The sequence below is a fragment of the Humulus lupulus genome, chromosome X, assembly GCF_963169125.1.
Source record: "Humulus lupulus chromosome X, drHumLupu1.1, whole genome shotgun sequence".
Taxonomy (NCBI): domain Eukaryota; kingdom Viridiplantae; phylum Streptophyta; class Magnoliopsida; order Rosales; family Cannabaceae; genus Humulus; species Humulus lupulus.
The window spans coordinates 148,860,020-148,873,199 of record NC_084802.1 but is presented as its reverse complement, the minus strand read 5'-3'; the positions used below and the strand labels follow the sequence as shown (position 1 = coordinate 148,873,199).

The 13,180-nt window shown below is 36.6% G+C and overlaps 1 pseudogene; it reads left to right on the top strand.

Annotated features, from left to right (window-relative positions):
• Positions 1-273: 273 nt before the first annotated feature.
• LOC133806358 (potassium transporter 4-like) lies at positions 274-3,212 on the top strand (annotated as a pseudogene).
• The last annotated feature ends 9,968 nt before the right edge of the window (positions 3,213-13,180 follow it).

Sequence of the window (13,180 nt, the reverse complement as noted above, 5' to 3'; positions counted from 1 at the left end):
TTTCCGCCTACAAAAAATATTGAAGCTTTGGCCGAACAGACTGCTCGGTATGTTAGATGCATCGATTTCTTTATGTATTTATTTTTCTTTGTTTTATATGTCTCTTCTGCATTATTGTTTATGCTGGTTTAGAATTATTCGACTAAGTGAAGCCGAAAGGAAAACAGTATTTTTGGCAGAGTCCTGACCTGAGCTTTTGTTCTCTTCTCTTCTATATATAATTTTTTCGTTAGATTGAGAGAACGAGAACGAGATTGAGAGATAAACAAGGCTATGGAGCCAGAATCTGGGATTTCCACTGCTCACCGCTCGACTTCTACTACTATAGGCCAGGTTTGTACCAATCTTTTCACGTCTTTATATATATATGTATGTATAAAGATGAGAATTTTGGGGAGCGAATCTTTGTTAGATCTTGTGATGGGTTGGTGATGATGATTCTTAGTGTTGTTTACTGATAACCCTTTTTGTTGCAGCAATTTTCATGGCCGAGGATGTCGAGGAATTTGTTACTAGCTTATTAGAGCTTTGGTGTAGTTTACGGGGACTTGGGTACTTCACCTCTTTATGTTTACTCAAGCACATTTTCTGGGAAGTTACAGAAACATATTAGCCAAGATGCAATCTTTGGTGCTTTTTCATTGATCTTTTGGACTCTTACTCTTATCCCTTTGCTTAAGTATGTCTTTGTCTTACTCAGTGCTGATGATAATGGTGAAGGTGAGTGTTTTGTTTCCTCCCTTTTCATCAATTTTATTCAATTCAATCCAATTCAATTCAATTTCAATTTCAGTTTTTGTTTCATTTTGATTCATTTCAATTCAATTCATTTTCAGGTGGGACCTTTGCTCTTTACTCACTGCTTTGCCGCCATGCTAAGTTTAGTTTGCTTCCCAACCAGCAAGTAGCTGAAGAAGAGCTCACTGCCTATAAATATGGTCCATCTTCTCAGCATGCTATTTCCTCTCCCTTGAAGAGATTTTTGGAGAAGCATAAAAGGTTAAGGATTGCCCTTTTAGTTGTTGTGCTGTTTGGAGCTTGCATGGTCATTGGTGATGGTGTCCTTACTCCTGCTATCTCAGGTCAATTTTCTAATTGCTTATTTTGCTTCATATGTAACTACTGGTACTATTATTTCCTTGTCTCTATTTAACATCTTTGTAAAAAAAAAAAATTGCAGTTCTATCTTCGGTTTCAGGGCTTGAAGTTACAGAAAAGAAATTAACTAGTGGTAAGTTGTCATGTTTTGCTATATATATGTACATATATTTTATTTTCACTTTGATTCTTTATGAGTGACTTAACAAACTATGTGCTGCTCATTGTTTTTAGGTGAACTTCTCTTGATTGCTTGTTGCATCTTGGTCGGTCTGTTTGCTCTGTAGCACTGTGGCACACATAGAGTTGCCTTTTTATTTGCACCTATCGTATTGATCTGGTTATTTTCCATTTTTTCTATTGGTCTCTACAACACAATACATTGGAACCCAAAAGTTGTTTATGCTTTTTCACCCCAATATATTGTCAAGTTCTTTAAGGAGACTGGTAAAGATGGTTGGATTTCTCTTGGTGGGATTCTTCTTTTTATAACTGGTATGTGTTATATCCTACTTAATGGAAATAAACATCATTTTCATTGGCTTTGTTATGTTATATTCCATTATGCCACTACTCATCTTTATAAGTCTGGTCAACCATTAAGTTCTATGTAGTTTACAAAGGAAAAAATGTCGTTATAATACCCTAAAAAAAATGTCGTTATAGTTCAAGAGTATATGTTTCTTTTAGTTAAATTAACGATAGGCATTTTTTAATTCCTTCCAGGAACCGAAGCTATGTTTGCAGACCTTGGTCATTTTACTGCTTTGTCAATAAGGGTGAGTTTTATATTATTATAATTTTTTTTTACTAAATATATTGAATTTCTTTTCTACACATAATAGGAAACATGTACATATTGGCTGGTTTGGAAAATTTAGTTTGGTGCAAGGCAAAGTAAAAGGAAAAACCACATGAATTAGAACCTGGTAGGAAAAAGCCAAGTAAGAGGAAGACCAAATGAGATCCAAGTGGGTTAGAATGACTGGTTGGGCTCTTGGTTTGCTCTCATAAGATCGGGTTTTGATTACTCATGACACCTTCCTAGAAATTTGTTAGAGTTTCCTGCCTCCCCCAAATATTGTAGGTTCAATGGGAGAACATGTTAAAAAAAATTGAAATAAAAAACCAAAAAAGAGGACCAACTGAGTTAGCAAGTCATGTATAGAAGTAACTCCATTAGACGCTGCTGGAAAAGTAGAGCATAGTGTTGAAGATATTTCTTCAAAATCAAGCGTTTATACTTCTGTATTTTATTTGCCCCAAATCACTGTGCTTTTGCAGGCCTTGTTCACCATGATGTAGTAAATGCTTTTTGGCTATCAACAAATGATAGTTATGGTTCCCTTTTTTGTCTGTGCAGCTTGCGTTTGCTTTTGTTGTATACCCATGTTTGGTTGTACAATACATGGGTCAAGCTGCATACTTGTCCAAAAACCCCGATAAGATTCATTACAGCTTTTATAATTCAATCCCTGGTTAGTACTCCCTGGCATTATTAATATTGCTTCAGAATTGCATTTTAATATATGAGTTGCTCTAATTGTGCTTTATGTTCTTGCTTAAATTGCAGAATCTGCATTTTGGCCGGTGTTTGTTGTTGCCACGCTAGCAGCTATTGTTGGCAGCCAGGCTGTTATAACTGCTACGTTCTCTATCATCAAGCAATGTCATGCCCTTGGTTGCTTTCCAAGAGTCAAAGTTGTCCACACCTCAAAACACATATATGGGCAGATCTACATTCCTGAAATAAACTGGATACTCATGATCCTTACTCTTGTCATAACCATCAGATTTCAGGATACAAATTTAATTGGAAATGCTTATGGTATGATGCTTGTCGAATCTATACTGTTTTCTTATAATTATTATTGTTTCCAAGTTTGCCAAGTAAAAAAAAAAAGGTTTGCTTTATAAAAATATAAAAAGCAGCAATGCTTTTTCCTTTCTTATCCATCTGTGTAAAATTGTTATTGGAAAGGTTGTAATATTGGGTAGTGAGATCATTGAATGGGTAATTTTACCTAAAAGTTTCATCACATCTCTTGATTGTGAGCAACATTACTAGAATTTTGCTTTACTAATTGTGTCATTGTTTGATTTAGACAGGATAATTTCTAAAGGATTCTTCTGTTGTATGAATAGATATATGAACTGGGTTGGAACTGGGACAATTTAGAACTTCTAGCACAGGGCAGAAACTTCATGTTATGATAAATGGCAGTGTAAGTAACATCTCATTCAATGGAAGTCTTAAAGGCAGTGCTAATATAACAATAAAACTTTTTCTATAAGCCCTGCTAATTTAAAATTGTATTTGTCCTCTGTTTTTGCTAGTCTAATTAGTTTTGTTTCCTCAACTGAAATATATGAGTACTGCCCTATTTTTGTTTCTCAGGCATGTAAAAAAGCCTTGGATCCAGCTGCTCCAGTTTATAAGTACTGCCTTGTATCAGTATCTAACATATTAACTTCAACATGCCAAAATGAGGTTAGCTGTCTCCATTTTCAGCGTTCAAGTCTAGCGCTAATCCATATTGCATTTTTTTTTCTACTTTTGGGTATAAACTTATATATGGCTCTTTCTTGCATGAAGTTTGGGGTGAATTTTAGTTAGTCATTTTAAAGTCAACACCATACATTTGCTGTTTTAGCGTGTTCGAGTTAATGCATTTTCTTTCCTGATCATTAATTTTTTTATTTGAACAACTGACCCATTATTTCTCATTTAATATATTTTAATTAATACACCGTCTAGGTTGCTGATTTGAAAGATTCTGTAAGCTTTATTCTAAGAATAAACTAATTGTACTGAAAAGAACCAAATCTTGCACAAAGTCTAGGTTAATTTGAGAAAACCTAGCAAAAACTCCCAGAGTAGAAATTCTAAACTTTAAACAGTAACCAAATTCTTCTATATATCCCTTCCAAGTATTCTCTTATACTATTTATAGACTAACAATAACACTTACTAGCCAACCAATAGAACTTGAGTAAATTTACAAGTCAACACACTAATCCTATATAGCTCTATTCAATATCTGATGCCTAACAAAATGTTTGCAGATCATATAGTTTTAGATGGCTTCTTTGATGTGATTACTGATTATTGGCATTTTAAGTTAATTTATATTGTAAATATATGCAAGTTTCTGCCAGTTTAGTCATGGTGCATTTGATTGAGAAATTAGCTGCTGGTGATACTGGAAGTTTATCTGTATCAATACTTCAGAAGATGAGCACCATGTCTAAAAAGGTTTGCTGCTTCCCTTTTAAGATTGGTATAGTTAGTTTAGACAAATAGTTCAGGCATGTTGTCCTAAATTAATTGGGAAGTATTGAGCTCTTTGAGGGCTCATTTTAACTAAAATCTTAACTGGAACTTGTTCACTTTCTTTCAGTTTTTCATAAATTTTAGGTAGCATAATATCTCTATTTTTTTTAATTCCATTTGCAGCTTAAAAGTCATCCTGCTTCTTCTGAATTGTTAGCCCAATATTCACAGAGTGGTTATAGGTATTAAATTCATTTTTGTTGTAAATCAAGGCATATTGATTCATGATACCATTATTGAACTTCTGAAAAAACTTTGGAGCTTATTTGTTTAATGGTCATTAACTACATGAGATGTTCCTCTTATTTAGTATTTTAATTTATATTAGACCGAGCATAAACTTCTTAGTTGCATGAGTGATCTTTTTGAAAGTTTTTTTAAGTTATGATAGGTTTCTTACATTTTGTGGTGTATATCTCTGTTTAGAGATAGAGTTCATCTCTTAAATTACCAAAATACATGTTTCTCTCGGGACCATTGATCTATTTCTCTTCATTTTATTTGTAAATATGTAGAGTCCAAGAACTTTACTTGGCTAGTTAGAAAGTAGTAGTAATAGTAATAGCTAGTAGTAGTTATAGTATTGTTATTACTGTGGATTTTGGTTCAAGCCGGGATTTAGTTGGAAACTCCTAGCAATAGTTATGGATTTTATAAGTTTAACTTATAGTTTAAGAATATTAATTTTAACATAAGGTTTGGTTAATATTGCTTGTTATTAATATGATGATTATTATAACCTAAGGTTTAGATAGAGCCAATAAGAATATGACACTTGTCATATGCATTGTTATTAAGGAATTATTATTTAAATGATAAAATAAGGGAAATATAAGACTTAGTCTTCATCAAAATCTGTTAGGAGCATGATATTTATTAAGATATTCAGATATTTAGACTCACAATTTTATTTATTTGTGGATTAGGTTATTTAGATAATTAAATAGATCATTTTTTTTTCGTAACTTTAGGGTATTGTAACTTCCAACCTATTTTTGACCCAGTTAGGTTATGAATTTCGAAAAATAGTATTTCTAAAAAGCTGTAGATAAGTTAATTATCTTTCTAACGGTATAAATATATTTTAAATCGAAGTCCTACAGCTCCAGATAAGTTGATTTTACTGTAGGTTAGTTTAAAGTTACGAGATTTGAAGATTTTTATTCCTTAGGATTCTATTTTAAATTTAAATTTAAATTTAAATTTGGATTATAATCAGAATATTTTTATTCCATAAGATTCTATTTTAAATTTAAATTTAAATTTGAATTATAATTAGAAGATTTTTATTCCTAGAACTCTATAAATAGGACCTAGCACCAAGTATTTTTTTCATTCATTCATTAAGCTAAGTTCAGAGGCTGCAAGTTGCTAGGTTATTGTGATAGTGTAAACACTTGGGTTGGGGATTATAAGCTTAATCATTTTTTTTAAGCTTACCAAACACTTGGGAAGTAAGGTTTATAACACATTTCGGTTCAAGGTTTAGATTGGTCATAAAGCATTCAAGGTATTCCAAAACTCTAGTTCTTTTGGTATTATTTTCTTCAAGTTCTTATAGTTTTCTACTCAGCCCATAACTTTATTCTTTATTCTTGGATAGGAAATCTAAGTTCTTGAACATAAGGTTTTTGGTAAGTATATTCTTAATGGTATAGTTCTTCCATTCTTTTCATCTCATTCTCTTTAGTATACTCACCCTTCCATTTATGGATTTTAGAAGTGTTCCAAAGTCCCAAAACTGTTCTCATATCCTGGTATCTTTTGTAAGGAAAATAGGCTAGATCTTGTATATTTGTATGATATGTTATGTTTTTATGTTATGTTATGTTTCTATATGTTATGTTATGATTTACCCTACCTCAAATATTAGACAGGGGACGTAGATGGGTTATCATACACTACATGTGATCTAACCTACCTCAAATATTAGACAGGGGACGTAGATGGTTTATCACATGTCATAATGGCCATTATTAGTATAGTCTTATATAGTATGTGTTATGATATGATTTTAGTATATGTTATGATATGTTGTGATATGATTTTATGTGTATGTTTATGTTGATTAGTAGTTTTTCCTTGCTGGGCATTAGGCTCACTCCTTTTCTTTTAGTATGATGCAGGAAAATAGATGCAGAGGCGGAAGGATTCTTGGATGCTTGGTATGTGTATGGAGGTGAATGGAGTGGATGGGCTGCGTGTCGATTCGAGGACAACGTTTTTTTTTAGTTTCTTTAAAATTATGTTTTTATGTTTTTTTTTCCGCATGTAGCTTTGTAAACAATTTTATTTAAAGTTATGTTTTATTTTAAAACAATGAGCTCATTTATGTGTTACAAACATTGTTTCTTTAAGGTTTTCAATAAAGTTATGAATTTTCTTATGTATGTTCATTTCAAAGTTGAGTTTATGTTTAGTAGGTTTAATGATCTAAGTTTCATAGATAGTTGGGTCGTTACAGTTGGTATCAGAGAAATGGTCCATTTTTCATGAAATTCTCCTTGATACACACGCTCAAGCTCCGAATCTAACCGCCAATGTAAGTAGTTATGTTTTAGTTATTATGTTTATGTGTCATAGCTAACGTTTTAGTCTTATGTTTTCAGTTAAGATATGGATGGAGCTTTATCATATAACGATATCCGAGCCATTAAAGCCTTAAAAAGGATTAGAGAACCAAGAAATACCATAGGAATATTGGAGAGAATCACTCGGAGATTTCTTTTATTCCATAATCAAATAGTTCATCTCCGAGAAACTAAGCAAATAATGATGAGAGCTACGGAGCAATATATTTTAGTAATTAGGCTTTTTAGAGATTTTCCTTTTGTAATTGCTGCTTTGGAAGAAATATGGGAGACAATGGATGTTGAGAATGAAGTACCACCGGCTATGAGATATTATTTTCTCATAATAAGGTTTACATCTAAGATGGAATTCCAATTCACACAAGAACAAAAGAATAGAATTTTTACCAATCTTCCAAGAGGAATTTTTGAGGCTCACGAAAATGATGATTATGAAGAGATAGATGATGACATGTTAGATGAAGGATCTGATGTAGAAGATCCCGATTTTTAGAAAAGATTAGTTTATTTATTTTATTTATTGTTTTGCATTTATGATTGTACTTAGTGAAAACTGTTTTTCCAAATTAATATTATTGTTATTTTGATGACATGTACGAGTTTGATTTTATTTTTGCAATCATAATAAATAATAAATTTAATAAATAATGACTAAGTTCGGTGAGGGTGGATACAAATCAATGAACCAGGTTCTCTATATTGAGAGATAGGGGGCCATAGTAGTGGGAACGATTTTACTGATCCCAGCCCTCCCTCAGTATGGTTAACTTTGGAACAACGATGAGTTTCGAGCCTGAGAATTAAGTCATATAGGATAATTAGAAACACACTTAGAAAATAATAAAGATGGCTTATTTTTCTAAGTTTAGAAACACACCCTAATTATAAAGAAGGCTTATATAATTATTTTCATAAGAAGTCATAATTAATAGGTCCGAGTTATGTTTGCTTAGATTAAGTTTTGCTTTAGAGCCTATTAAGGTAAGTTCTAACATGTTTTTCTCAATTGTTAGAACTCTGCAGAAGATGTCGCTCCGAAGATCTGCTCGCACCAATGGCAATGTCCCCAACGTCACCCCTGAGATGAATGAAGCCCCTCCAGTTCCCAGAAGGGGAAGGCGTCCAAATGCCAACCGGAATGCGCCGCCGCCGCCGCCGCCGGTTGACAACACAGCGGAAGTTGCCAGACTACGATGGCAAGTTGAGGAATTACTGCAACAACAGCGGCAGCAGGCTCAGCCTCATCCTTCGCCTCCGCCGCAACCACAGCCACAACAAATGGCCCCAGTACCCCATCAAGTTGGTCCATATGGGGGATGGCCAATGGGGAACTATGCGCCATACCCAGCTCAACATGTGGAGCCTATCTATGAGTGGTTTGTAAGCCGCACGCTCCAAATTTTGAAGGGACAACTGACCCCTTCGAGGCAGAAGAGTGGCTCAGAAATGTGGAGCCGATCCTTGTGCACATGAACCTCGGCAACGCGGACCGCATATCTTATGTTTTGTCTCTACTCAAGAAGGATGCAAGAATATGGTGGGACCTAGTGCAGCAGACTCACGATGTCGCCGCTATGATTTGGACCAGATTTGTGGAGCTGTTCCACAAAAAGTACTACAATTCAGCTGTCATTGCTTCAAGGGTCGAGGAATTTGCTAGTCTAAAGCAAGGCAATTTGATTGTAGCAGAGTATGCTCGGCAGTTCGACCGATTAGCTAAGTTTTCATCTGAGATGGTTCCAACTGATTTTCTGAGGGTGAACAAGTTCGTTAGAGGACTTCGACCAAAGATCGAGCTAGGGGTTAAGCTAGCAAACCCGGGAAATACTACTTATGCCGATGTTATAGAAACGGCAATAGAAGTGGAAAGGCTTCAAGCAAACGTTAGTAACGAGGAGGCTAGTAAGCCTGAGCCTAAGCAGCAGGGTCAACCCCAGAATGGTCGGAACAACAACCACAACAACAACAACCAGCAACAATAACGGTCAGAAAAGAAGGCATTCTAACAACAAGCAGTCCGACAACGATAAGAGGGCACAGATGAACAATGGAGGAAATAGGCCGGGTTATGTAGAGTACCCGCAATGTGCTAAGTGCCAAAAGAAACATCCTGGTGAGTGCCGTGCAAACACCAAGGGATGCTACAACTGTGGTCTAGAAGGGCACCGGAAGAAGGACTGTCCTAAGCTCAAGTCAGAGAGGAAAAAGGATGATAAGATGGTTCCTGCCAGAGTTTTTGCTCTCACCCAAGGAGAAGCTGACACTAGCAATTAAGTAGTTACAGGTCAGGTTTCTATTCTCCATAATAAGTGTTATGTATTATTTGATTCGGGAGCCACTCATTCGTATATCTCGTTAAGAATGATAGAGAAATTAGACAAACTTTGTGAAAAATTTAGAACTAGGTTTGTAACAGAATTACCTTCGGGTGAAGTAGTCCTATCATCACGGGTAGTACGAGGCGTACCAATCAAGATAGAGGATGTAGAACTAGAAGGAGACCTAATAGAACTAGAGATTAAAGACTTCGATGTGATACTGGGAATGGACTGGCTAGCAAGACATGGCGCAACCATCGACTGCAAACGTAAGCAAGTAATGTTCGAGACTCCTGACGGTCAGAGGCTATGCTTTATGGGAAAGGTTTCAGGTTTACGCACACCGCTTATTTCATCACTTAAAGCCCAGAAGATGATAGAAAAAGGATGTCAAGCATTCTTAGCTAGTGTTATGGATGTGGTAAAGGAAACACCACTAAAGGTCGGAGATGTACGTATTGTAAGAGAATTTCCAGAGGTATTTCCTGACAACTTGCCAGGATTGCCACCAACGCGGGAAATTTACTTCACAATCGAGCTATTACCGGGCACCGAGCCTATCTCCAAGGCACCATACCGGATGGCACCTACCGAACTCAAGGAGTTAAAGACGCAGCTACAAGAACTTCTAGACTTGGGTTTCATCAGGCCGAGCCATTCACCATGGGGAGCACCAGTTTTGTTTGTGAAGAAAAAGGACGGCAGTATGCGGATGTGCATAGATTACCGCGAGCTGAATAAGGTGACGATTAAGAATAAGTACCCGCTACCCCAGATTGATGACTTGTTTGATCAACTTCGAGATGCGACCGTGTTTTCAAAGATTGACTTATGGTCCGGGTATCATCAGCTCAAGGTACGGGAAGAAGACATTTCTAAGACAGCCTTTAGAACTCGTTATGGGCATTACGAGTTTTTAGTCATGTCTTTCGGTCTTACCAACGCTCCAGCCGCATTCATGGATTTAATGAATAGGGTCTTTAAGGACTACTTGGATAAGTTCGTTGTAGTATTCATTGACGATATCTTGGTGTACTCAAAGAACGAAGTCGAGCACGAGAAACATTTAAGGTTAATTTTGTTACGACTAAAGGAGCATCAGCTTTACGCCAAGTTCAAGAAGTGCGAATTTTGGCTTTCACAAGTAGCATTTCTTGGCCACATAGTATCCAAGGATGGGATTGTTGTAGATCCATCTAAAGTAGAGGCTGTGAAGGATTGGCCAAGACCAAAGAATGCGTCAGAAGTAAGAAGCTTTCTGGGATTAGCAGGCTATTATCGGAGGTTTGTTGAAGGTTTTTCCAAGATAGCCACTCCGCTCACCAACCTGACTCGAAAGCAGCAGAAGTTCAACTGGAATGATAAGTGTGAAGAAAGTTTCCAGTTTCTTAAAGATAAGCTATGCTCAGCACCAGTACTTTGTGTACCGACACCCAATGACAAGTTTGTAGTCTATTACGATGCGTCGAAGCAAGGGTTGGGTTGTGTGCTGATGCAGAATGACAAGGTGATAGCCTACGCCTTAAGACAATTGAAGGAGTACGAGCAACGCTATCCAACTCATGATATGGAGTTGGCAGCAGTGGTCTTTGCGTTAAAAATCTGGCGCCACTATCTTTATGGCGAACGGTGTGAGATCTATACGGACCACAAAAGCCTAAAGTATTTCTTCACTCAGAAGGAGCTCAACATGAGGCAGCGCAGGTGGTTAGAGCTAGTGAAAGATTATGACTGCGAAATTTTATACCACCCAGGAAAGGTAAACGTAGTTGCTGATGCGCTAAGTAGAAAGAATTATGGAAGTCTAGCAGCGTTAGCTGGAATAGAAAAGCCACTACAGCAGGAGCTGATCAATGCTGGAATAGAAGTAGTCATTGGTAAACTAGCTAACTTTTCCATTCAGTCAAGTCTGTTGGAAGATATACGAAATGGGCAAGTGCATGATGACACGTTAGTAACACATATAGATGCAGTTAGAGAAGGGAAGGCCACGGATTTCTCAATATCAAGTCAAGGGTTATTAAGATATAAGGATCGGGTATGCGTGCCAAATGATCAAGGGATTAAGGTGAAGATTCTAGAAGAAGCGCACAATACCCCATACTCAGTTCACCCAGGGTCGACCAAGATGACTCACGACATCAAGGCAATGTATTGGTGGCCAGGAATGAAGAAGGATATAGCGGAGTACGTGTCTAAATGTTTGGTGTGCCAGCAAGTGAAAGCAGAACATCAGCGGCCTGCAGGCTTATTGCAACCACTCAGCATTCCAGAATGGAAATGGGACGACATAGCAATGGATTTCGTGATGGGTTTACCTCGTACGAATAAGCAACACGACTCGACTTGGGTAGTAATAGATAGATTAACCAAGTCAGCTCATTTTCTACCTGTCAAGATGTCATACACAGCTGAGCAATACGCAGATATTTATGTTCAAGAGATAGTAACACTGCATGGAATCCCCAAGACAATAGTGTCCGATAGAGGATCGGTGTTTACATCGAGATTTTGGAGAAGCTTGCAGCAAGCTATGGGTACCAAATTAAGTCTTAGTACAGCATTTCATCCTCAAACAGACGGTCAGTCTGAGCGTACCATACAGATTTTAGAAGACATGTTGCGCGCTTGTGTACTTGATTTTCGAGGATCATGGAGTAAGTATCTGCCACTGATAGAGTTCTCCTACAACAATAGCTACCAGTCAACGATCGGGATGGCACCTTACGAGCTACTTTATGGAAGGAGGTGTCGATCGCCACTACATTGGGATAAGGTAGGAGAAAGGCAACTACTTGGACCCGAAGCTGTTAGAGAATCTCAGGATGCAGTAGCGCTAATTAGACAGCGTATGCTCGCTGCTCAGAGTCGTCAGAAAAGTTATGCGGATGCCAAGCGACGTGATGTGGAATTCAAAGTCGGAGATCAAGTTTTCTTAAGAATATCTCCTATGAAAGGTGTGAAGCGGTTCGGGAAGAAAGGCAAGCTTAGTCCCAGGTTTATAGGTCCTTTTGAGATATTGGACAAAGTGGGAGCTGTTACATAAAGATTAGCCCTACCGCCAGCATTAGCAGATAGTCACAATGTGTTCCACATCTCAATGCTGCGTAGATATGTGTCAGACCCATCTCACGTCCTCAAGTATGATACGATAGCACTCCAGAAAGACTTGAGTTACGAGGAACAACCGGTTAGCATCCTAGATAGAGGGATGAAAGAATTACGGTCTAAGAGTTAACCGATAGTCAAGGTCCTATGGAGAAATAGTTCTGAACGAGAGGCAACGTGGGAGTTGGAGGAGGACATGTAAGCTCGGTATCCGGAATTATTTGGTATGTAAATTTCGAGGTCGAAATTCCTTTTAGTAGGGGAGAATTGTAGAGTCCAAGAACTTTACTTAGCTAGTTAGATAGTAGTAGTAATAGTAATAGCTAGTAGTAGTTATAGTATTGTAATTACTGTGGATTTTGGTTCAAGCCGGGATTTAGTTGGAAACTCCTAGCAATAGTTATGGATTTTATAAGTTTAACCTATAGTTTAAGAATATTAATTTTAACATAAGGTTTGGTTAATATTGCTGGTTATTAATATGATGATTATTATAACTTAAGGTTTAGATAGAGCCAATAAGAATATGACACTTGTCATATGCATTGTTATTAAGGAATTATTATTTAAATGATAAAATAAGGGAAATATAAGACTTAGTCTTCATCAAAATCTATTAGGAGCATGATATTTTTTTAGATATTCAGATATTTAGACTCACAATTTTATTTATTTGTGGATTAGGTTATTTAGATAATTAAATAGATCATTTTTTTTTCGTAACTTTAGGG